At 44.9% G+C, this 25,347-nt stretch overlaps 1 pseudogene; it reads right to left on the minus strand.

Annotated features, from left to right (window-relative positions):
• The window catches only part of LOC141141197 (protein arginine N-methyltransferase 1-like), a 31,812-nt pseudogene extending 6,762 nt beyond the window's left edge, over nt 1-25,050 (minus strand).
• Between the last annotated feature and the right edge of the window lie 297 nt (nt 25,051-25,347).

Below are 25,347 nucleotides of genomic sequence, written 5' to 3' on the forward strand. Positions count from 1 at the left end.
TCATGAGGCTGCACTGAGGGGCACTGATAGGCATTGATGAGATGGAACTGATGAGAAGGCACTAATATGCTGCACTGATGGGCACAAATTGGCATCATTGATGGGCACTGTTGGGGCTGCACACATAATCAGGGCATTGATTACCTGTACAGGTCTCCCCTGCAAGGAAATGCTGCTGATTGGCTCTCCCCATGTCACACTCTGTCATTGTGATGCGAGGAGAGCCGATTACCGGCACTTCCGTGTACATGTGATTGGACACAGCCAGTCACATGGTTAAAGAGCCATGTCATTGGCTCTTTACCGAAATCGGGGTCGCGCCTTGTCCCAGGGACACAGCATGCCCGCGATCACCGTGCTGCATGCCCTCACAGGCGTGTGACTGGGGCGGCAATGTTCCAGAAGGAGAGGTGATCTCGCCCGCCGTCATTTTACTATACAGCAGGTGGAGGTGGTTAAAGATACTCAGCATCAGAGGGACAGAACACAGACCTCATACATTCATTTCTATCAGCAAAAATCATGTTTATTAGAGATTTTTCTGACAGGAAGAAAAGAATGCACAAGCTCTGTGTTTTGTTTCTTTCCTCTGGTTGCTCCATCTTTAAAAGAGAAGTACAGCCAAAGCTCGTTAGGCTATACCTCTCCTATAGATCACAGGAGTGCAGTTCGTTCTGCACTCCTGTGACCCGTGTCAGCTGACGTCACAGAGCCACTCCAGGCTCAGGCAAGATCACGACAATGAAGTCTGGATCCGCCCACATGCCTAGACAGCACCCGACTCAGCCTCTCAGCGAGCTGCTTAGAGCCTGATCCAGCCACACCGCCCCCTCCACAGCCCAGCGCTCCAGTGAGCAGAGAGTCGGTGAATGACAGTCAGCAGCTCTTTGCTCGGGGAGCTCTGAGAACCCAGTGATCGGCGGTGTTAGAACGCTCGGTTCTCAGTGTTAGAGGCGGTGGGGGACATGCAGCATCGGACCAATGCTGCATCCACCTAGGCAAGATGAATCTGGAATAAATCAAAACCCTATACTTCTCTTTTAACCCTTATGGCTCATTCACACTAGTTTTGCCCTCTGAAGAGCAATCAACATTTGAATTGCTCTCCAGAGCACATTAGACAGGTGGCGAGAAGGTGTTGTATCGCCTCCTCTCTGCCTGCTTTATCTCCTTGAACCCTGCACTAGTGCACCACAACTGTGTGCATTGCAGAGCAGCCCTATTCACTTGAATGAGTTGTCAGGAGATCAACTTTTGTTTGTAATGCATGAATGAATTTTATGGTTTTAACTATATTCCCTTATTCTAGTTATGTATGTATCATGTTGTTTGCACTCAGCACTTTTATTAATTCATTTTGCACAGCATGAAACCAGCACATTTATTTAACCGCTTGTCACCCGCCGGCTGTCATATGATGACCAGGTGGCGTGGCTCTCGTTCTCATATGACGCCCTCGCCTTCCCGGCCGATGGCACTCACGCGTGCCCGCCGTGTCACTCTGGACCCAATGCGTGTGCCCGGCGGCCGCGATGTACGTGCGATTGCCCGGTAACACAGCTGGACCGTGGATCTGTGTGTGTAAACACACAGATCCACGTCCTGTCAGGTGAGAGGAGACCGATGGTGTGTTCCCAGTACAGAGGAACACCGATCGGTCTCCTCCCCTTGTGAGTCCCCTCCCCATACAGTTAGAATCACTCTCTAGGAAACATAATGAACCCCTTGATCACCCCCTAGTGTTAACCCCTTCCTTGCCAGTCACATTCATACAGTAATCAGTGCATTTGTATAGCACGGATCGCTGTATAAATGTGAATGGTCCCAAAAATGTGTCAAAAGTGTCCGATATGTCCACCGCAATATCGCAGTCACGATAAAAATCGCAGATCACCGCCATTACTAGTAAAAAAATAAATAAATAAAAATGCCATAAATCTATTCCCTATTGTGTAGACGCTATAACTTTTGCGCAAACCAATCAATATACACTTATTGCGATTTTTTTTTTACCAAAAATTTGTAGAAGAATACATATCGGGCTAAACTGAGGAAAAAAAATGTTTAAAAAAAAAAAAATTGGATATTTATTATAGCAAAATTAAAAAATAATGCGTTTTTTTTCAAACTTGTCACTATTCTTTTGTTTATAGCACAAAAAATAAAAACCGCAGAGGTGATCAAATACCACCAAAAGAAAGCTCTAATTGTGGGGAAAAAATGATAACAATTTCATTTGGGTACAGTGTTGCACGACCGCGCAATTGTCATTGAAAGTGTGACAGCGCTAAAAGCTGAAAAATGGCCTGGGCAGGAAGGGGGTAAAAGTGCACTGTATTGAGGTGGTTAATATTTAGCTATTTCTCAAAGTGTTTGTATATTCACACTTTATGTAGTCTGCTGCTTTCTCCATTTTATTATCATTTTTCGGATGAATTACCACTAAGTGCTTAAGTTTCTAAGCACATTTATCAGATTCTATGTAACCTGTTCCTCTTAAGCCACTCCCACTGTCAGATGCTATTTCTACATGACCCTCATCTTGTGGCCCTTAAATTACTATACTTAAAGTGGAGTTCCACCCACTTTTACAACTCTTCAGCATCCCTCACTAAACTGCGCACTGCAAACGAATTGGATATTTTTAATTTTTTTTTCTCAGCACCTCCTGTATATCTGCTGTATTCATTTTTTACTTCCTCCTCCTGTTTGCAATGCCTTCTGGGAAGGGGTGGCAACTTCCTCTGAAACTGCCGTTGCTATGGAAACCTGACCTGAAACCTATTACACTGCTTGTGCTGCACTGAGCATGTGCGAGATCTGCAAGGATGAGATCCAGGAAGAAATACAGTCTGGCTTCAGATGCCCACACTTAAGATGGCCACGGCCTGCTGTAAATTTATAAAATAACAAACTACTGCTATAAACCAACAAAACAGACCTTAGTTTACAGACTAACTTTACTAGAATACATTAAGCTTGTGTATTATGGGGGTATTTTTATTTAAAAAGTATCATTTTGGCCGGAACACCACTTTAAAGAGGAGGTCCGGTTTAAAAAAAAAAAAAATCATTTCAAAAGTAAGCAGCTACAAACACTGTAGCTGCTGACTTTTAGTAAGCATACTTACCTGTCCAGGGTATGCCCGTGATGTCGGCTGATTCGTCCATTGGATCGGGTCCCAGCGCCGCCATTCGAAGTAAGGGAAACAGGCAGTGGAGCCTTGTGGCTTCACTGCCCATTTCCTACTGCGCATGCATGAGTCTCGCAGTGCTTTGTGAATGGACGGCTGTGTTCTGGGACACACACAGTTCCCAGAACACACCGCGCCACCTTCCCCAGAAGACAACGTGAGGAGGAGAAGACTGAAGATCACCGCGGTGTAGGAAGTGGCAGATTAGGACGATCTGCCTATCAACAGCCATTTCTGGTAAGTAAAAATAATTTTTTTTCTATTTTTTTTTCACATTTTTAGGAGCATTTTATTTGCATTTTTTTTTTTTTCTTAGGGTGGACCCCCGCTTTAACTACCCCACTACCCCATTGACTTGAGGTTATTGCTGGTCCTGACACCTTGCTAGGGGTTATCATTGCTGGTCCTGACACCTTGCTAGGGGTTATCATTGCTGGTCCTGACAAATGTTGGGGGCTCTTATTGCTGGTCCTGACACCTTGCTAGGGGTTATCATTGATCATGCTGACACCTGGCTAGGGGTTATCATTGCTGGTCCTGACACCTTGCTAGGGGTTATCATTGCTGGTCCTGACACCTTGCTAGGGGTTATCGTTGCTGGTCCTGACACCTTGCTAGGGGTTATCATTGATGGTCCTGACACCTTGCTAGGGGTTATCATTGATGGTCCTGACACCTTGCTAGGGGTTATCATTGATGGTCCTGACACCATGCTAGGGGTTATCATTGCTGGTCCTGACAAATGTTGGGGGCTCTTATTGCTGGTCCTGACACCTTGCTAGGGGTTATCATTGATCATGCTGACACCTGGCTAGGGGTTATCATTGATCATGCTGACACCTGGCTAGGGGTTATCATTGCTGGTCCTGACACCTTGCTAGGGGTTATCATTGCTGGTCCTGACACCTTGCTAGGGGTTATCATTGATGGTCCTGACACCTTGCTAGGGGTTATCATTGATGGTCCTGACACCTTGCTAGGGGTTATCGTTACTGGTCCTGACATATGTTGGGGGCTCTTATTGCTGGCTCCAATGGAGCTTCTTTTTCTTCCACAATCTCTTTAGGGTACCCCCAGGCTTCTATTCAGCCTATAGAAAGAGGGAAAGGTAACACACTATAGACTGGGAAGAAACAGTCCCCGTTGGCCACACCCACATTATAGCCACGCCCACACACAAACATTTGCCGCATCAGCTTCCCCATTTATGCTTCCAACACCTGCTCAGCACCCCCAAAAAAATTGTTTTGTAACCGCCCCTGCGATGAAGTGATCGTGGCTGCGGCTGACGGAGAGGATTTGTGCATCTCGTTCATAACATGGAGGTGATGAGGAGAGGGAGGGGTGTGGGACACTGAGACTACCATGGCTGGCTGGTGGCAGTGCAGAGCTGAGGAGGGGGCACTTACCATGCTGGTCTGAGGTGGAGGGGCCCCTGACATTGTACATATAAAATCTATGGCCCCCTCAACAGTAAATGGGGATTTGTACAGCAGGCCTGAGCTGGAAGGGCCCATCACTGTGTGGGAGGGGGCCCATTACCCTGTAGGATTAAAGTGTATTGGCCCCTGACAGTAAAGGGGTCCCTCAGTCTGCGGGCCACCTTTTATGCCTGAGAATGAGGGACCCCTGACAGTAAAGGAGGCCTTGCCCTGGAGGCTGAGAGGGGCCCCTCAGTGTCTTTATGAGAAGAGGGACCCCCTGACAGTAAAGGGGTCTCTCAGTCTGCAGGTCTGAGGTGGAAGGGCCCTTACCCTATAGGACTAAAGAGGAGGGTCCTCTGACAGTGTACAGTAAATTGAAGGCTTGGATGGAGGGGGCCCCCTCACAGTGCTTAGTTTAGGGGCTCCTTGTAGTGGTAAGGGCCCCTGACAGTGTACAGCAAAGAGAGCCATCACCCTGTATACCTGAGGGGGTAAGGGGCCCCTCACTCTGCAGGGCTGAGGGGCCCCTGAAAGAATACTGTGACCCCTTTCCCCCCACCCATCTCCGCCACATATATGTTAATGCCTCTCTTCTTCGCGTATTTAACCACTTGCTTACTGGGCACTTAAACCCCCCTCCTGTCCAGACCAATTTTCAGCTTTCAGCGCTGTCGCACTTTGAATGACAATTGCGCGGTCATACAACACTGTACCCAAATAAAATTTTCATCATTTTTTTCCACAAATAGAGCTTTCTTTTGGTGGTATTTGATCACCTCTGCGGTTTTTATTTTTTGTTAAAAAAATTAAAAAAGACAGAATTTAAAAAAAAAAAATTATATTTTTTTTATATTTTGTTATAAAATTTTGCAAATAGGTAATTTTTCTTCTTCATTGATGTACGCTGATGAGGCTGCTTTGATGGGCACTGATAGGCTGCACTGATGGGCACCAACGGGTTGCACTGGTGGGCACCGATAAGGCAGCACTGGTGGGCACTGATAGGCGGCACTGGTGGGCACTGATAGGCAGCACTGGTGCGCACTGAGAGGTGGCACTGAAGGGCATTGATAGGTGGCATTGGTGGGCACTAATAGGTGGCACTAATAGGTGGCAGTGATGGGCACTGATAGGTGGCAGTGATGGGCACTGATGAGTTACACTGATAGGCAGCACTGCTAGGTGGCACTGATGAGGTACTGATTGGCAACACTGGTGGGCATTGATAGGTGGCACTTGTGGGCATTGATAGGTGGCACTGGTGGGCACTGGCAGAGGGTACTTATTGGCACAGAGGAGGCAGAGGAGGAGGCAGATGTGCCTCCTTCCTCTTCGGGACCGATGTCCCTTGAATATAAGCCGGTGATCGGCTTTTTTTGACAGAGTGAGGAAAAAGAAAAAACGATCACCGAGCTTTTGTTTACACACGTGATCAGCTGTCATTGGCTGACAGCTGATCACGTGGTAAGGGGCCGGGATCGGTGATCACCTGAGTCTCGGTGACTCGGTGATTACAGCGCACACCGCTCGCTCCTTGCAGGGGGAGCGCGCAAAGGGGAGGACTTCTTATGACGGCCTCCTGGAAATTCAGGTCTGCGCTGTAGCCGTCATTTAGCTATAGTGCAGACGGCAAGTGGTTAAAGTGTGGGGCCCAATACTGAATGCTATTGGAGGGGAAGGAGGCTTACCCTTTAGTTCTGAGAAAGAGGCACACCCGATAGTCTGGTACTCAGTATGGTGGGGTGAATCCAAAATGTCAGGAGGTGAGGGGAAATCTTTCCCTTAGAGACACCTGGTCTGGTGACAATTGTCCAATGGGGAGGGGGGATTCCTTTCACTTCCTGTTGTGTTTTTGGGACAGGAAGTCAAAGTTCTCATTACGGGGCTAACTCTTCCCAAAACTATAGAATAGAAACATAGAAAAGTGATGGCAGAAAAAGACTGAGTAGTCCATTGAGTCTGCCCTCTTCTTTTTTGGGGGGGGGTGTTTGGGTTCTGGATCCTGTCCCACAGAGACAACAGGAAGTCAAAGGAATTCACCGCCCCCCCCCCTTAGACAGGTGTCACCAGACCCAAGGGTACTTCCTGTCTGATAAATCTGTTGTCACTAGAACAGGAATGAGGGAGAATTATTCCTCTAACAACACCCTGAGTAGCAGTAGAAACCCAGCGGAGATTCTTATCCTTCCCTACTCCATCCAACTAAATAAGGAATAAATATTCTGGCTGGACATTCACTGCTTCCCAAGTGGGAGTGAAGTCTTTTTAGAAGTGCAGAAAGGCAGGACTTTTTATGATGGCAGAAACTCTGTCTCATAGATGGGTGTCCCGGCCTGTATCTTATACCTAACAATGTTCAAGGAGGAAGCAGTCAGCTCAGAGCTCTCTGTTCTGTTTAATATATTTGTCCAGCCAAAATCTTTATTTTTATAGTTTTGGATGGAGTGGGGAAGGATTAGAACTCCTGTCAGGTTTTTACTGCACTAATTCTATGATACCCTAAAGAGACCCTGTCACCAGACTGTTCCTTACAGCAACAATCTTCCCAATAGATTATATGTACATCTAACATATTTTTCCCCAGATATTTTACTTGTAAAAACCATTGCCAAAGGGCTCCACATACAATGCAATGAACATTCAGTGTCAGAGACAACAGGATAGAGTCAGAGACTACGAGCATGATACAAGAGAAAGTCAGAGACTACAGACATTATACAAGAGATGGTCAGAGACTACAGACATGATACAAGAGATAGTCAAAGACTACGAGCATGATACAAGAGACAGTCAGAGACTACAGACATGATACAAGAGACAGTCAGAGACTGCAGACATGATACAAGAGACAGTCAGAGACTACAGACATGATACATGAGATGGTCAGAGACTACAGACATGATACAAGAGACAGTCAGAGACTACGAGCGTGATACAAGAGACAGTCAGAGACTACAGACATGATACAAGAGACAGTCAGAGACTACAGACATGATACAAGAGATGGTCAGAGACTACAGACATGATACAAGAGATGGTCAGAGACTACAAACATATGATACAAGAGACAGTCAGAGACTACAGACATGATACAAGAGACAGTCAGAGACTACAGACATGATACAAGAGACGGTCAGAGACTACAGACATGATACAAGAGACAGTCAGAGACTACGAGCATGATACAAGAGACAGTCAGAGACTACAGACATGATACAAGAGACAGTCAGAGACTACAGACATGATACAAGAGATGGTCAGAGACTACAAACATGATACAAGAGACGGTCAGAGACTACAGACATGATACAAGAGACAGTCAGAGACTACAGACATGATACAAGAGATGGTCAGAGACTACAAACATGATACAAGAGATGGTCAGAGACTACAAACATGATACAAGAGACGGTCGGAGACTACAGACATGATACAAGAGACAGTCAGAGACTACAGACATGATACAAGAGATGGTCAGAGACTACAGACATGATACAAGAGACAGTCAGAGACTACGAGCATGATACAAGAGACAGTCAGAGACTACAGACATGATACAAGAGCAAGTCAGAGACTACAGAAATGATACAAGAGATGGTCAGAGACTACAGACATGACACAAGAGATGGTCAGAGACTACAGACATAATACAAGAGATGGTCAGAGACTACAGACATGATACAAGAGATGGTCAGAGACTACAGACATAATACAAGAGATGGTCAGAGACTACAGACATGATACAAGAGATGGTCAGAGACTACAAACATGATACAAGAGACTGTCAGAGACATGATTCAAGAAATGATCATAAACTGCAGACATGATTCAAGAGATGATCAGGTACTGTGAATATGCTGCAGTAGTCGGTCAAAGACTGTAAACATACTACAGGAGCCATTGGAGACTCTGGATATGCTTCAGTAGACAATAATAGACTGGAGATATATTACATGAGACTGTTATAACAGGGCAATAGGAAAATACAGATCAGTGCCTGCAGGGGCCCTGAGGGCTGCACAGAAAATGCCAAATAGCTGCAGGATGGGTGCCTGAGATCTATGGTATTCCCCTTCGCTTTTCACCTGGCTGCTACATTAAGGGTTAGTTGGAGAGGTGGAGGAGCCGGGTCATCACAGGCAGTAATAAGACCCTTCCAAAGGAAGAGAAGGGTATGGCGTGTAAGGAGGGAGGGGCTGTGGTAGGAGATTGACACTTTCTGCATTCATCAAAATTTTTAGCGTGTTCAGAGGCACATTGCAAGTCAATGAAACTTATTAATGAAAAGGAAAAACACTGCAAGTATGCATTTACAGTGCTTGACTTTGGTGCATGTACCTGCATATTCTGGTTATAGGGTCTCACCTCTTCTAAAAAGATCTCAAGGAAACAAAGTATCCCCTGTAGTCACATTGGAGGTTCATAAAGTATTTGTCTTGTTTGTCTGCAGCTTCATTGGAACAATATGAAGAAGCTCTCCACTATAGCTTTGGGTGTAGAAAGGACCTGCAGTCCTGACAGGAAAGGCATGTGTTGTGAGAGAAGAGAACAGACCTTCTTTTTCATGCAATCCAAAATTTCATTTTCTTTTTAACATTTTATTAAAGTAAAATTCCAGGGTAATACTAACTAAGCTTAAAACTGCACCCACCCCTCTTATAACACCTATGCTAAGTACCCTGTAAAAGAAAGATGCATATACTTGCCTATTTTCGGGGCGCTCTGGTCTGGTCCTGTGATTGGCTCTTCTCTCTCAGTTAGCAGTGGCTTCAGGGAAGAGAAGGGTGTGCCGATAATGGATGGCCCATAGTAAGCCTATGGGTGACGTCACCGCACAGACATTCGGCCATCGTCGGATCACTCTCTCCTCTCCTCTGTAGCTGGCGCTGGGGGATCATGTGACTGGGCCTGAGAATAGGTGTTAGAAGGGAGGTGGTATCAGGTTTAGGCTTTGTTACTATTAACCAGGAGTTCTACTTTAACACTTTCCAGCTAGCATGAGCAGGCCTTTTAAACAATCATAATGCAAGTGGTGTTACATGGGCTTCCCAATCATGTTATCACTGTGATTGGCGGTCACAATGATTACGTGATCAAAAGCCCGCCCACCTGTTCACATCATTAACAGTGACCAGAAGCTGTCAGTGATAGCACAGTCACTATATTAGGACAGTGAATAGCAAAAAGAAAAAACGACTCCTGCGCACAAGTGGATCATCATGCGAATAGTACAGCAACACAGGCCTTGCTGCCCTCAAGGATGGGGAATCCTAGTAGACAATGAGAGAAAAGGGAAAAGGGGCGCACCAGCCTTGTGCATTATCTTTTAAAATATTTATTAAATAAAATGGTAAAAAAGAAACAACTCACAAGTTGTGACCCTTGAAAGGTATCGCTCATCCTAGGTTGCATGCTGTCAGTCGGTGCACTTTCACGTTGTGACTTCCTCTACAATTGCTTGTGAGTTGTTTCTTTTTTACCATTTCATTTAATAAATATTTTAAAAGACTATACTGGGACACCCAACACAAACAAGTGGCACCTGCTGTATGTATATGTGTGACAGTTCAGGGTTAAAGATCACAGTCACACCGCTGCATATATACAGCCTATGTTAACATGGTAGTTAAGTTTTATATATATATATATATATATCATAAAATTATAACAGGTCCCCAGTTATGCCATAATGTGCTAGTAAGCACCGCATATTAGTACATTATCGCAGACTTGCCTGCCAAAGAAACCCTCCAGCGCTGCAGAATATTCGATCTAGTGGGCCCTAGACGCTTCCATCTTTGCCTGGTCTTCCTTCCGGATTCCGTGCCTTCTGTGTTTAGTAATCTAGCATAACGTGAAAGCTAGTGGACCTGTTGGCAGACATAACTGATAAAGCATTTTTTTTAGTTGCAAAGAGGGTTCAAGTTACTAAAGAGGGCTGGTAGCATAGAGGTAAGTTTAGAGACTGATCACTTGTGGATCAAATGATTCCACAATACAAATTGGGACAAGCCACACATGGACTTTTACTCAAATATTAACATTAAATAAATTTTAAGAGATGTATAGCCAAAGCATTTTTGGTCATACTTCTCATGTGGATCACAGGTGTGATTGCACCTAATTCTGTTCTCCTGTGACCCAGAATCAGCTGAAAGAGGGCTAAAGCCATCACAGAGCCTCTAGACCAGTGGTTCTCAACCTGGGGGTTAAATGAGAATTTGCCAGAGGTCACCGAATCCTGGGCTGTTCCTGAAGTCCACACCGCTCTCCCAGCCTTTTCGCGGCCGCCCAGCAGGGCTGTCCCTGGAGCCTGTGGCCGCCCAGCTGGGCTGTTCCTGCAGCCCGCGGCTGCCCACTCAACCTCTTCGCAGGCGCCCATTCAGTTCATGGCATGGGTGGAGGGAGAGATTAGAGGTTAGCTGACTGGTGAGGAATCTGAATTGGGAGGAGCCCCTATCTCCTGATTTCGGCATAGGTGTCACTGCTGCAAGACACCACATAGCTGGAGACACAGTGAGTAACACTACCAGGCTGTGATTAGAGTTGCCACTACAGTTCTCAGATTAGCAGATGACCTTCTGATTAAGAGCACCTAAGTTGGCTGATCAGAACTCCCCCCAGCACTGCCACTGATCTCATCCCCCCACCAGCACTGCCACTCATCCCATCCCCCCCACCAAGGAGTAAGAGAAGGAATAAAAATAGAGAATACATGAGAGAGATAAAATGGAAAGAAAGGAGAACAAAGAGAAAGAGTGATACATCCTAAAATGTACCATGAGGGGTTCTAATACTGTACGAGTGGAAGGGACTCAGGGGGCGCTAAATGTCCATGGGTTAGGGGCGCAAATGACTTGCCTTGCCTTGGATGCTGACAACCCACACTATGAAAATAATTTTACTGTTAGGGGTCCCTACAACTTGTGAAATTTTATCAAGGAGTCACAGTACTAGTAGGTTTAGAATCACTGCTCTAGACTCTGGAAAGATCCCAACCTCTTCCACTCCCTCCCCAGCCTGACACTCCAGGGAAAGAGTGATGACTGACAGTGACAGCTGTCCGCTTAGAGAGGACCCAAGAACTGAGTCATTCATGGTCACATGATTGCTCAGTTCTCAGGCCTAGAGCCATGCGGGGCAAAGTTTGCAGAATTTTAGATTCCTGCACTTCTCTCTTAACATTTCAGAGCAAAGTAAAACAAAATGAGCGCCGAGCTCGTACTCAGAACGTCATTTCCGGTGTCTGTATGTTCCTACGCCTGGCGTCACGATCACCCGACTTCATCAGGGAATTTTTTTTTTTATGTGAGTACCGCAATATATTAGGGCTGTTGAAATTAATTGTAACATTGATGCATCGCGATTCGACCATACATGATGCGGCATCGATGTTACGATGGGAGTAATCGATGTTTTGATGACGTCATCCTTGACGCTGTGTTAAGCCCCGCCTCCGCGACCGAACAGAGCTGAAACCCGCCGACGAGCAGTGGGAGTAAGCCGTGCTGGTTTTTCTTGCCCCTGACTGACATCATCCCCCTGCTGCCCTGCGTCGAGGAGCGATGCTGTATGCACGTTGGCGAGGACATGGAGTGCCGGTGGCTGGAGCTGCTGCTGCTAATAGTGGCGGCGGCTGGCTTGTGGAGCACGGAGCTCCGAGGAGGAAAATGGAGCCGTGGCATGTCAAGCCAGGTGTGACGGAGGCATAGCCAGGTGAGGGGGCCGCGGGGAGGACACCGAGGGGGGTGGGCATGGTAAGGTTGGTGCCAGACTGTCCTATGCAAGATGATCAATACCCCGCCGCCCTCACCACTAACCTGTCACCATATAATACTATTACAATAGCGCAATACAATACTATTTCAAATCATTCCTGATTTCTGGTGAATGATTTGAACACAGCAGAGCACACTCAGCACTGGAATTACTTTGAATACACAAAAGATTTCTTTTAATCAGATCACAGATTTATATATTTCAGGACTATATTTATTCACTACTTAATAAGACTATTTTGTGCATTTGTCACCATAAAACACTGCACACCATTTTTTGTTTTATTGCTCTATCTGCATGCTCAGTGTAGAGGTGGGGGGAAGAGCAGAGGACTGTGTGGATGCTGGTCGAGAAGGATGGGAATTGGTCCGTGGTGACACTGGGCAGGGGAGCGCTATAGTAATAGTACTATATGGGGACAGGTTAGTGGTGAGGGCGGCAGGGTATTGATCATCTTGCATAGGACAGTCTGGCACCTCCCTTACCACGTCCAGCAGGTCTGCAGTCTCTGATCATCTCCTGTACCATATCTGCAGTCTCTGACCATCTCCTGTATCATGTCTGCAGTTTCTGACCGTCTCCTGTATCATGTCTGCAGTCTCTGACCATCTCCTGTATCATGTCTGCAGTCTCTGACCATCTCCTGTACCATGTCTGCAGTCTCTGATCATCTCCTGTAGTATGTCTGCAGTCTCTGACCATCTCCTGTTTAATGTCTGCAGTCTCTGACTCTCGCCTGTATCATGTCTGCAGTCACTTATCATCTTCTGTATTCATTTGGGGGCAGTCTGGAGCTCCTCTTCTGCTGTGTTTACACTTTGCTACATGCAGGGAGTGTTGTCTTTTTTTTTAAGAACAGATAAAATTAAAAAAATGGAGTTCTTCTGCCTACTTAAATTTTTTGGATGAAAACCGTGCGCAGTAATCGTGATGCATCGCGGAATCGAATCGTGGACCGAATAATCGTAATCTAATCGAATCATGAGGCCAGTGAAGATGAGCACCCCTAAATATATGTCTTTTAAATAAATGTGATATTTTTAAACATACTTCACTATTGGGGCTTCCTGTTTCTCCTTCCTTCTGGTTTACCTAACATACTGCCCTGAGAGGCAAAACTTGTGTATGTAGCAGAAAAGCATACAAGTTGCCAATACTGAGTTTGTTTACTTACTTGAAAGCAATACGGATAAACATCTGGAGATACCGTTTGAAGGATATAGCATCGTGTATTTCACCCGATTATTACTAATGCTGTTTACCTTACAGCAGTAAGGTAAGGAGCCACTGCACCTGTAGGTGTGAGCACACCGAAGATAAAACCACCCAGTCACTGTGTCACTATTGTTTGAAGCAACACAGCACCCTAATCACCAGCACACTTTCCTGAAGACTTTTTACTATCTACCTCATTCATCTTTTTATATTAATTTGGATACTTCCCTTTCTTCACATTTGATTACCGTATATACTCGAGTATAAGTCAAGTTTTTCAGCAAAGTATACGGGGCCCCAAAGTAGGTTTGGAAAATGTCATTCTCTGCTACAGAAAAGTGCATGACATTCTCTGAACCGATTTTTGGGGCCCTGTATCTCGGGGCCACTTGGTGCTAGAAACCCCAGCTTTGGATATTGTATGGTGCTAGTTCCGCTGGGTTTTTTTGTCACCAAATTTGGGGTTCCTAGCACTAAGTGGCCCCGAGATACGGGGCCCCAAAGTCGGTCAACTGTGTCCATCTGCAGCAATGTCATTTCAATGTCATGTCATTTCAGGACCCTTTGGGTTCAGAGACCCCAAATTTTGGCTGCAGCTAGGGGGCATCTAGGAACACTAAACTACTGAGTTTGAAGTTCGGGGGACCTATGGCTGCAAACGGGCACAGTGAGGCATGCAAATGGGCACAGTGAGGCTGCAAATGGGCATTGTTGACCCTCTTTTCCACTTACAGTAGCTGTGCATTTCTCACCCTCGTCTTATACTCGGGTCAATAAGTTTTTCCCATTTTTTTTTGTGGTAAATTAGGGCCTCGACTTATACTCGGATCGACTTATACTCGAGTATATACGGTATATGGTTTATCACATGAATTTCATGGACTCTTTCTGTATGATTGTATAGTAGTTTTTTGTGATCACAGTATATTTGGATTTTTGGATATTTTACTGTATCTACCTTTATATGGATTTTTTGCAAATTTAGCACTTTATTGATCACATTAGCACTTTATCCATTTGGAGTGCAACACCAAATATTGATTTTTCCTATAACTTTATTGGGTGGGGTTTGACCCCTGTCGGTGTTTTTGCTGCAACCAAATCGCATCATTGTCTTTTTTTTTTTTTTTTTAATAACAAAAAACGTTAGGCAGCATGGGAATACCCATTTCTTTACCATGATATTTTATTATCTATTGTTATTCTGTGCTCTAAAATACATTAAAGTAGTTGTAAAGCCTAATGCATTCAGGTAAAAAATGTTTAGGCATCAATTCCCCCCCCCCCCTTTTACTTACCTGAGCCCTCATTCAATTCAGCGCTGTGCACGTCTGCAGCTGTTCTCTCCTCTCTCTCTTCCGGGTCTCATTGCCTTTGCTGAGGCATCGGAAGTCATTGGTTCACACTGCTGTCAATCAAGAGTTCGGCTGTCTGGACAGAGAGGAGGGGCCAGGAGCGCTGGCAGGGCCCCCGAAAAGAGGCGGTTCACGGCCGCACAATTATGTGCCACTCTGTATTGGTCTAGCACATAAAATCCCAATAAAATATATTTACGTTTTTGGTTGTAACATGACAAAATGTGAAAAATTTCAAGGGGTATGAATACTTTTTCAAGGCACTGTAAGTTTAGATGTGTGTGGTTTTTTTTATTTATTTATTTTTTATTTTACCTTTACAGTCGCTTTAGGTCAGTTAATGTGTGTAAATTATCAATAAAACTGAACAATTTCCTCCAAATAAAAAGTGCTTAATGTCCTATAAATAAAGTGTAACCGTGCAAAAAAATTACGTCTCTGTGTCTTTTGTTGTTCAATTTTTTCTAGATGATAAATATTGTGCAAATATAAGTGCCAAAGATTTACTGCAAACTGAATATCTTCAAAATAAAGTTCTTCAGACAAATAATATACTAATTGCATTCCTCTTCGCCAATATTCAATGCTCCACATTATGAAGTGCCAAGCGCTCATTCCCCCATAGGCTAGAATGACTTACCAAAAACAAAGGACCTTTTGATTAGAAAAGAGTCTATAAGGGCTTAGGTATGTGATCTGTTATCAGCCTTCAAGTAGTTGAAGATAAAAAACCTTCAGGAGTGCAGCCCCCCACCCCAATACTTACCTTAGCCGATCCAGCGATATGCATGAGAGTGGAGGCTCTCATGGGTCTCTCTCTCCTCATTGGCCGAGACATCAGCTCCCGCTGCTGTCAATCACAGTTAGTGAGATGTGGGGGGGGCTAAGCCACGTTTTGTGTGTCCTTTAGACACACAGAGGCAGCTCGGAAGTGAGCACACATAAGTGCAAACAGCTTGCTATTGGGGTACTCAGCAGGGAACCCAAGAAGAGGAGGATCGGGGCTGCAAAACCATTACACAGAGCAGGTAAGTATGACATGTTTGTTATTTAAAAATAGAAAATAAAACTTTTATAACCACTTTCAGTTCTCCTCCTCTGCTCACCATCAATAACAGTAATAAGGGTATGCAGAATAAAATAATAAGAGGGCTCATCGCATAAAACCATAAAGATTGAAAACTATTATTAAAAAAACATCTGCAAGTATGCGCACTCACATTTTCAAATTCCTCCACACAATTCCTACACAAGTAACACAAATGTAATCATGTACAAAGAACTTCCGTTTTCTGATTCAGTAGAACGCATGCCGGCTCCTTGGAGATCATGGCAGCATTCTTTGTACATGATTACGTTTGTGTTACTTTGAGCTTGGCATTTGAAAATCACATCACATGCTACAAAAATGCCCTCCAATGTGTGAGGAAGACACATATCAGCAGAACAAAGCAGTGTGGTAGAGAAAGGAAGGGGAGTATACAGTATATAGCTGGGGAGATAGAAGGGGGTCATTAAAGCATAAGCCAAGTCACGGAAAAATTAATTAAGCTGGGCCCCACCCCCTTCTCAGGTCACTGCACATTAAATATTAACTTTCAAATATTTTTTAGAATACCTTTTTTTTCAATTTTAAATGTTCAATCACCTGGCCATTTTGATCACTTTTTTCCTACTTTTCCCTACTGTATGGCTGGGGAGCAGCTTGATGACATCATCACGGTTGCACCTGTGCTGGGACCACAAGTCCCACAACTCCTCGCACCTCTAGCTGCAAGGTACATCACACCCTTCTTCCTTTGGGTTTGACAAGCGCTGCTACTAATGCTGTTGACCTGTCTAACAAAATGGTGCTAAAGTTCTAATGCAGATTGGTGGGTTTTTTTTGTTTTTTTTTTAACAACAGAATGTGGTGTCACTTTAATTAAAGAGGTTCTTTAGCCTGAGCCAGCTTTCTTTAGCCCATGACACAGTACTTCGGTGAACGCTACATTCACTTATGCAAACCCCGGCTGGCTTTGAAAGTGACACATACTAGGCAAATGCTACTCATTTACATCAGTCTGTACCTTTAAAAGAGAAGTATGGTCAAAGATACTGTATCTTGGGCACGATTCTCTTCTTCTGGGTCATTGTAGTGCACTTACTTGACATCACAGAGCCACGCCAGGCTCTGGAAGGATCCCGACAGTAATGGTGGAATCCACTCGGATGCCTGATTGCCAGATGGCTCAGCCTCTTTATGCGCCAATGATTCAACTTTCTAATAATCAAAATTGTATTCATTTATATAATACATCAGTTATACAACATACTATACCCCTACATTCAACCCAATAACAAGACTACACATTACCCCACATATCCCATTTAACCGAGGTTTATAGTTTACCACAAAAAAAAAAAAAAAATATATATTTCTTTTTTTCTTTGTTAAAGTCTGTAGTTCTTCCCTCCACCCCTATCCTTGGTATTAATTACTCCAATTCCTTCCTCCCAACTACAAACATGATTAAACAATAATTATAATGTGGCTTCTCCAATTCATAAAGTGAGAAGAAGAGAGAGAGAGGAAAAAAAAATAAAAATTATCCACTGTCTGTGATATCCCCCCCCCTCCTTAATATTAATTTACTCCATCCCTTCCTCCCATCGTGCAAACATATTAAATACAATTGTAAAGTGATTTCTCCCTTTTCCTAATTCATGTCTTAAATCCCTATAGTTCATAATTATATAATTTATATTCTGTGCAAAAAAAAAACCTTTCTGGGATTTCCCCCCCCCCCCCCCCCCCATATCCAAGCGTACTTAGATAAAATTATAAAGTGCATTCCCCCTTATTCAATTCCTGTCAAAATCACTAATCCATAATTAATAATTTGTGCCTTCTTCCCTCTCCCCCATCCTTAATGTGTTTACCCCAATTCTTCCCCCCCCAGTGTACCAACCTGATAAAACAAAAAGTAAAAAATCTTTTTTCTTTCATTTTCCTTCCCCTTCCTTTTCCCTTTTTTTTTATCTGTGATATCCCCTCCCCCCCTCCTCAATATTAAATTACTCCGTCCCTTCTTCCCATCGTGCAAACGTATTAAATGAGATTGTAAAGTGATTTCCTCCTTTTTCTAATTCGTGTCATAAATCCCTATAGTTCATAATTATATAATTTATATTTGTGCAAAAAAAAAGACAAACAACCCTCCAACAACACACCCCTCGCCCGCATCACCCTCACCACTCAGTGTTTATTAATGGATTCGGGGTGAATGGAAGAAAAAGAAAAACAAAAAAAAAAACAAAAAACCCCGGAGAATGAGAACATGTAACCATACAATATCTTACCTCCCACCCCTTTAATTAATTGGCATTAGAGAAGACATATCAATATTTCTCTCTTTCTGGGCTCATCATTTTATTTCTTAATTCTTAATGACTATACCATTTCTGCCTCCGTTACCCATTGATGTTTCCCTCTTCTATTATCTCCCTGGCGCACTGCTCCCATTTTGCCCATGTAGTTTCAAATTTCTTTTTTTGATTTTTAACCACATGCACCCACCTCTCCGCTTCCTTTATTATGTTAACCTCATTTCTCCACTCCATGACTGACGGTTTCCGATCCTGTCTCCAATACTTCGGGATCAGTTTTTTTGCTGCGTTTAATAAGTGTGGAGTTATGCTTTCCCTATACTTTTTGACAGAACCGGGATTTCCGTGAAACAGATATTGTATTGGCCCGAACTCCAGGGTGTCCCCTGTTAGTTTCTTAATACATGGAGCCACTGATTCCCAAAATGGCTTAATTATTGGACATGTCCACCAAAGATGAAGAAAAGTTCCCCTCTGTCCGCAACCTCTCCAACACCTATCGCTAGATACCGAGGAGATTTGTGCTAATTTTACTGGTGTCCTATACCATCTCGCTAGGAACTTATATGCCATTTCTTGCACCTTTACGCTTATGGAGGTTGTAAATGTTAACAATATAATTCTATTAATTTGTTTATCTGTCCAGACTTGGCCCAGCTCCCTCTCCCATTCTTTTACAAAGTAAGGGGGTGTCCTTTCTTGTTCTTTTAGGATCATTCTGTACATTCGAGATAGCATGTGCCCAGATTCTGATATCTGTGCGCACTGCCTCTCAAATGCCGTAAGTGTGTTCATGGGTCTCAATGGTTTTATTTTCTTGAGAAAGCTCTTCATTTGGTGGTGTTTCCATTCTGCCATTCGTGTCTCAGCAAATCTCATGACCATCTCTGTCAGTGATAATAAGGATCCATTAGGAGCAAACTTACCACAGCTAGTATTCCCATCCCGGCCCCATGCCCCCAGACTTCCCATCTCCTCCCCCGGAGGGAACCAAGGGAATCCCTCCAAAGGAGTCAGAGGGGAGGTCTGGGGGGCATATTTACCTTTACTATTCATTCTGTCCCATACTTCCAATGAATTCAAGGTCATTGGTGATGTCCATTGTGACAATCCTCTCAATGACCCTTGGATCCATGGTGCTCCTGCCAGGTTTCTCCCCGCCATTGACATTTCTGCCTGTACCCATGGTTTTCTCCTTAGGTCATGACACCAGTCTACTATTCTTACTAGAGACATGGCCCTATAATAGAATGTTATATCCGGGAGTCCTAGGCCTCCCTCAGCTCTGCTTCTCCTTAAGATATCGTAAGCCAATCTAGGCCTTTTGTCATTCCACACAAAGGCCACAAACAGCCTACGTACTTGCCTAAAGGGAGTCGCTGGCAACCTGATTGGAACTGTGCGCAGCACATAAACTATTCTGGGCAGTATACTCATTTTTATGGCACTGATTCTCCCGAACCAGGTCAGGTATTTACCTTTCCATTTCTTTAGCTCTTCTGATATTTCTTTCAATAATGAGCCATAGTTACGTTCATACAATAGTTCATAGTCTGCGCTGATTTGTACCCCCAGGTACGTCAGCGACTCCTTGTTCCATATGAATGGATACATCTCCTTCAATGACCTCTCCATCTCCGCTGGGATATTACTAGGAAAGATGACTGATTTCTCGAAATTGATCTTGAAACCAGACAGCCTTCCAAATCTCTGTACCTCAGCCATCAATGCAGCTGTAGATGCCTGAGGAGGGGAGAGGAAAAATAACAGGTCATCCACATACGCTGCTACTTTATGTTCCGTATGTCCTATGTATGTCCCTACTATCTCCACATTCTTTCTAATTCTGCGCAGGAGTGGTTCCATTACTATCGCGAATATCAAAGGGGATAGCGGGCACCCTTGCCTGGTACCATTTTGTATGTTAAAACATTTGGATACTGTCCCGTTGACCTTAATTCTTCCTCTTAGTTTCCCATAAAATGACATAATCCACCCTAACATTCTTCTCCCCAGACCTATCGTTCCCAATACTTCTCTCATAAAGCCCCAGTTCACTCTGTCGAAGGGCTTTTCGGCATCCATCGACAGAGTGATTCCTGGGGCTCTATCCGGGCCATGTCGCATCCATTGCAATACATGAAGAGCACGGATGGTGTTGTCCCTAGCTTCCCGTCCTTTTATAAACCCCGTCTGGTCTGGGTGTACCAAATCGCCTACATGTTCCCGAAGTCTCAGGGCCAAGATTTTTGCCAATAATTTGGTGTCAGAGTTAAGCAGAGAGATAGGCCTGTAGTTAGCACATACCTGGGGGTCCTTTCTCTCTTTTGGTAATACCGTTATATATGCCAGTAATGCTTCTGGAGAGAGTGGGTTCGAAGCATTAATAGAGTTCAAATAACTACAGAGTGGCTTTACCAAAACTGGGAGAAGTTTCTTATAATATGAGTTTGTCAGCCCATCTGGCCCTGGACTTTTCCCAGGGGGCAGGGTTGCTATCACTCTGCTCAACTCCATGACCGTGATTGGGCGTTCCATATCTTCGGATATTTCTCTAGGTATTATGGGCATGGCGGCGCTCTCCATATATTCATCTATCTCATTCCTCCTTTAACCCTCTCTTTCCCCTCCTTCAGATGGTTCTGTTTTAGCGATGTTATATAGGGCCTCATAGAATTTACCAAATTCTTTAGCTATGGCCTTTGTATCCATTATTTTCTTGCCTTGCACTAATAAGCTATGCACGTGCCTAGAGTCCTGTTGTTTTTTGTGTTTTTTTGCCAGTAGCCTTCCACATTTATTTCCTTGTTCATATGCTCTATTGGCAAATAACCTAATTTTGTTCTTCGCTCTATATTCTAGGCATTGTGAAAGCTCTGTTCTTAAGCTCTCCAGACATCTACCATCCATTTGGTCAAGATTTTTCTTGTGCTTTCTCTCTAGGACCCTGATCTTATCTAGTAGTTCGCCTATCTCTCTTTTGCCTTCCTTCTTCATATGCGCACCGATGGCGATTAGCTCCCCTCTTACAACTGCCTTATGGGTTTCCCACACCACTTGATCTGACATTTCTTCTGTTTTATTTATTTCAAAATATTCCTTTATCTTAATACTTAGTTTCTCCACTATGTCCTCCTTGTCCAACAGCGACTCATTCAGACGCCATATTCGTTCCGAATGCGCCAATTGTGTTGGTCGGATAGATTTAGGGACTTTTATTCTTTTTTATTGTTTTCCTGGTAATGGCGGTGATCTGTGAATTGTAGCAGGATTGTGACATTGCGGCGGACAAATCTGACCCCAAATTACACTTTTTGGGGACCAGTGACATTGTTACATTGATCAGTGCTATAAAAATGCACTGATCAATGTAAAAATGATACTGGCAGGGAAGGGGTTAACACTAGGGGGGGCGATCAAGGGGTTATGTGTGTTCCCTAGGTGTGTTCTAACTGTAGGGGGGATGGGCTTACTGGAAAATGACAGAGATCACTGCTCCCGATCACTGGGAATAGAAGATCCCTGTCATGTCACTAGGCAGAACAGGGAATCGTCTTGTTTACATAAAAAGTTGCCCGTTTTGCCTCTGCTCACCGCGATCGCGGGCATTGAGTCCGCGCGCCCACTATCCTCCTATTAATAGGTAATACTTAATAAATATAGAATGGAATAAATATACGCCAATGCCGGCTGTGCCTTCCTCCTGCGAGGAGACTGGTGATTGGAGGAACGAGCGAAAGTTGTGCACCTGGCTGTGGAAAATACTGTGTGCCTGGCTGTGGGGGCTGCAACAAAGGAAGATCCTGGAAAGTACTAGCGGCTCCTACAGGAGTAGCGCTACAAATTTAAAAGACTGTTTCCAGTGAGTGTATGGAGACTCTGGACTTGTAGAGAAGCCTGTCCTCTTATGGCAATGTGTGAACTTTATGATGAAATAAGCCATCAGGTAATTATTTTGCAGTACTTGGAGACAGAAGGGAGAGATGAAGCTTTGGTCATCAACCTTAACCGTGTAGATATCCAACTTCTTAATGAGACAGGAGTTTGTGACTAGTTGCTTGGGATCAACCATGTGAACAAAAGGTTCTTTGATGGCTACATCTTGATACTCAACATGTCAAAACCATAGACATTCTCCCACCATCTTGCAGTCCTTGTATTGTCCATCTTCTACAGCAGCTGCATAAAGTGTTGCAGGATCAGGAAATATAAGCCTATCAGGTGTCAGCCATTTGCTCAGTAACAGTGTTGACCATTGATTCATAGAGCAGACAACATCCCATCCATTCAATGAATATTATGTCAACTCTTTTGACTGGCAGCTTCATTTCCTCCACCTTGCCCTTGAAGATGGTTACATCGTGACCTAGTTTGTTTGCCTTTACAATCTTGATGACGTAGTCCGAAATACTTGAGCACCCAATCTTTTTTTGTCCCAGCCTAAAGGCCCATACAAACGTACGAAAATCGGAAGTAAAATTTCGTCCGACGAATGATCTGCCGATTTTCGGATCATTAGTACGGTGCTTTTGACAGCCGATTCCGGTTTTTCTTCAGATAAAAGCTGAATGTGCAGACTATAAAATTTTTGTTGAATGTGAACTCAATGTTCCATTTTCATTTAATCAGTATGGTTTGCATACGAAAAAAATTGTAAGAGCAAGACTATGCATGCTCAGAAACTAAAGAATACATACAAAACTATTCAACACATTACATCACTTCTGAAGTTGTATTCTGTGGTACGAGAATTTTCATATGGTGAGTAACCTCTTCACTTTCGACATGAGACTAGCATGCAACAAAAAACGGATGAACGGTCTTCCAAAAATCTGATCGTGTGTACGAGGCTTTAACTGCCAACATGCAAAGCATTCCTGTTCCACTTCCTACATCCAAGATATCTTTGTCCTTGAACAAGTGTCTGTTGTGAAGCATTTCGTTTCGATAGGTCAGAGTCCGAACTTCATCTTCAACAATTCCTTGTGGATACCAAAGTTCACAAATGGTTCAAAGTAGTAGTCTTTAGAAGTCATCTCTTCAGCTGATGGTTTGATCAGTGGTGTATTTAGGTTTTGTACTGCCCTAGGCCTGATTAAACTCATGCACCCCCCTAATTTAAATACGACCCACCCCTTGCTGCCGAGGCCACACCCCTTCCTGTTTAAGACCCACCCTATCATCTGTAAACCACACCCCTTCCTCTTTAGGCTCATTTGGCACCTTTCAGGGGGGAGGGGGGAACAGGTACCTGTTTTTGACAGGTACCCTTCCCCACTCCCTGGAGACTGCAACTAAATGTGGACTGTTTAAAGGGTTTGCATTGATTTTAGCATGCATGGAGCACTTTGCACATGCCAGTGGCGGCTGGTGCTCAAAATTTTTGGGGGGGGTGCAAACAAACTAAGAAATTCAGAAAAAAAGACATTAATTGCAGCCTCACTGTGCCCCATCAAATGCAGCCACTGTTCCATCAAACGCAGCCACTATTCCCACCAAACGCAGCCACTGTGCCCACCAAACGCAACCACTGTGCCCATCAATTGCAGCCACTGTGTCCACCAAACGCAGACACTGTGCCCCATCAAACGCAGACACTGTGCCCCACCAAACGCAGCCACTGTGCCATCAAACGCAGCCACTGTGCCATCAAACGCAGCCACTGTGCCATCAAACGCAGCCACTGTGCCCACCAAACGCAGCCACTGTGCCTATCAATTGCAGCCACTGTGCCCACCAAACGCAGCCAGTGCCCACCAAACGCAGCCACTGTGCCCACCAAACGCAGCCACTGTGCCCACCAAACGCAGCCACTGTGCCCATCATTTGCAGCCACTGTGCCATCAAATGCAGCCATTGTGCCCCATCAAAAGCAGCCACTGTGCCCACCAAACGCAGCCACTGTGCCCCATCAATTGCAGGCACTATGCCCTCAAATGCTGTCACTGTGCCCATCAATTGCAGTCACTGTGCCCATCATTTGCAGCCACTGTGCCTTTAAACGCAGCCATTGTGCCCCATCAAACGCTGTCACTGTGCCCCATCAATTGTAGCCACTGTGCCATCAAATGCCAACACTGTTCCATAAAACTCTTATAATTTATTTAATAACTTTACCTGCTGTTCTGCGGGGTTCCCTTGTGCCTCTCTCTCTGTTTCTCTCTTCCTGACGTCACTGCCAGACCCTGCCCCAGTGCCGAGGAGAAGGGTCAAGCAGTGTGGAGGAGGGTAGGCGGAGCATAAGGCTCCACCTCCGCCAGTCATCGGCCGCTTATGGGGGCGTGAGTCACACGCCGCCCCCCGCATGAAAGTCCCCCCACCCGTCTTCCTGATTCCCGGCTTCCGCGCCCGCCCCGCACACATGCAGCCCACGGCAGCCGCCTTGCTGTAGCGGGCGGCGCTGCTGTGTATGGGCGTGCTTGTCAGAGGGTGTAGGGGTGTGAGCTCTGCTAAGCACGCCCATACACACGCCCCTCCACCCTCTGCCAAGCACGCCCATACACAACAGCGCCGCTACAGCAAGGCGGCCGCCGTGGGCTGCATGTGTGCGGGGGGCGGCCGCGGGAGCCGGGAATCGGGTGGGGGGACTTTCTCTCATGCGGGGGGCGGCTTTTTTTGCCTTGTCGGCCTAGGCCAAAACACAGCCCTGTTTTTGATGCTGCTCTCTGGTTGGATACAGAGAACCTCCATGCTGCAGGTGCTTGCTTCCACCATGTTGCCAGCACCGAGTCTCCCTCGCCTGCTGCAGTGCACACAACCAGAAGCCTATGAATATAAAACAGGCTTCCTGTGAGAGAACTGTGACATGTAGGGAGGCCTGGCTCTATATGAATCCTTGGAGAACCCTGCCCACCACTTCAGCAAGTCAGCTAGACCCTGCCTCATTTCCTGGCGCATCTAGCCCTTTCCTTCTTTCAATCGTGGAGACTCATCGTTACATGTGGGCATTATCTAGAATGGTCTGTATGCTTATGGAACACCCATTCCTCAGGGGTGGACAACTGCGACCCA

This window comes from Aquarana catesbeiana, linkage group LG04 (assembly GCF_042186555.1).
Source record: "Aquarana catesbeiana isolate 2022-GZ linkage group LG04, ASM4218655v1, whole genome shotgun sequence".
Lineage (NCBI taxonomy): Eukaryota > Metazoa > Chordata > Amphibia > Anura > Ranidae > Aquarana > Aquarana catesbeiana.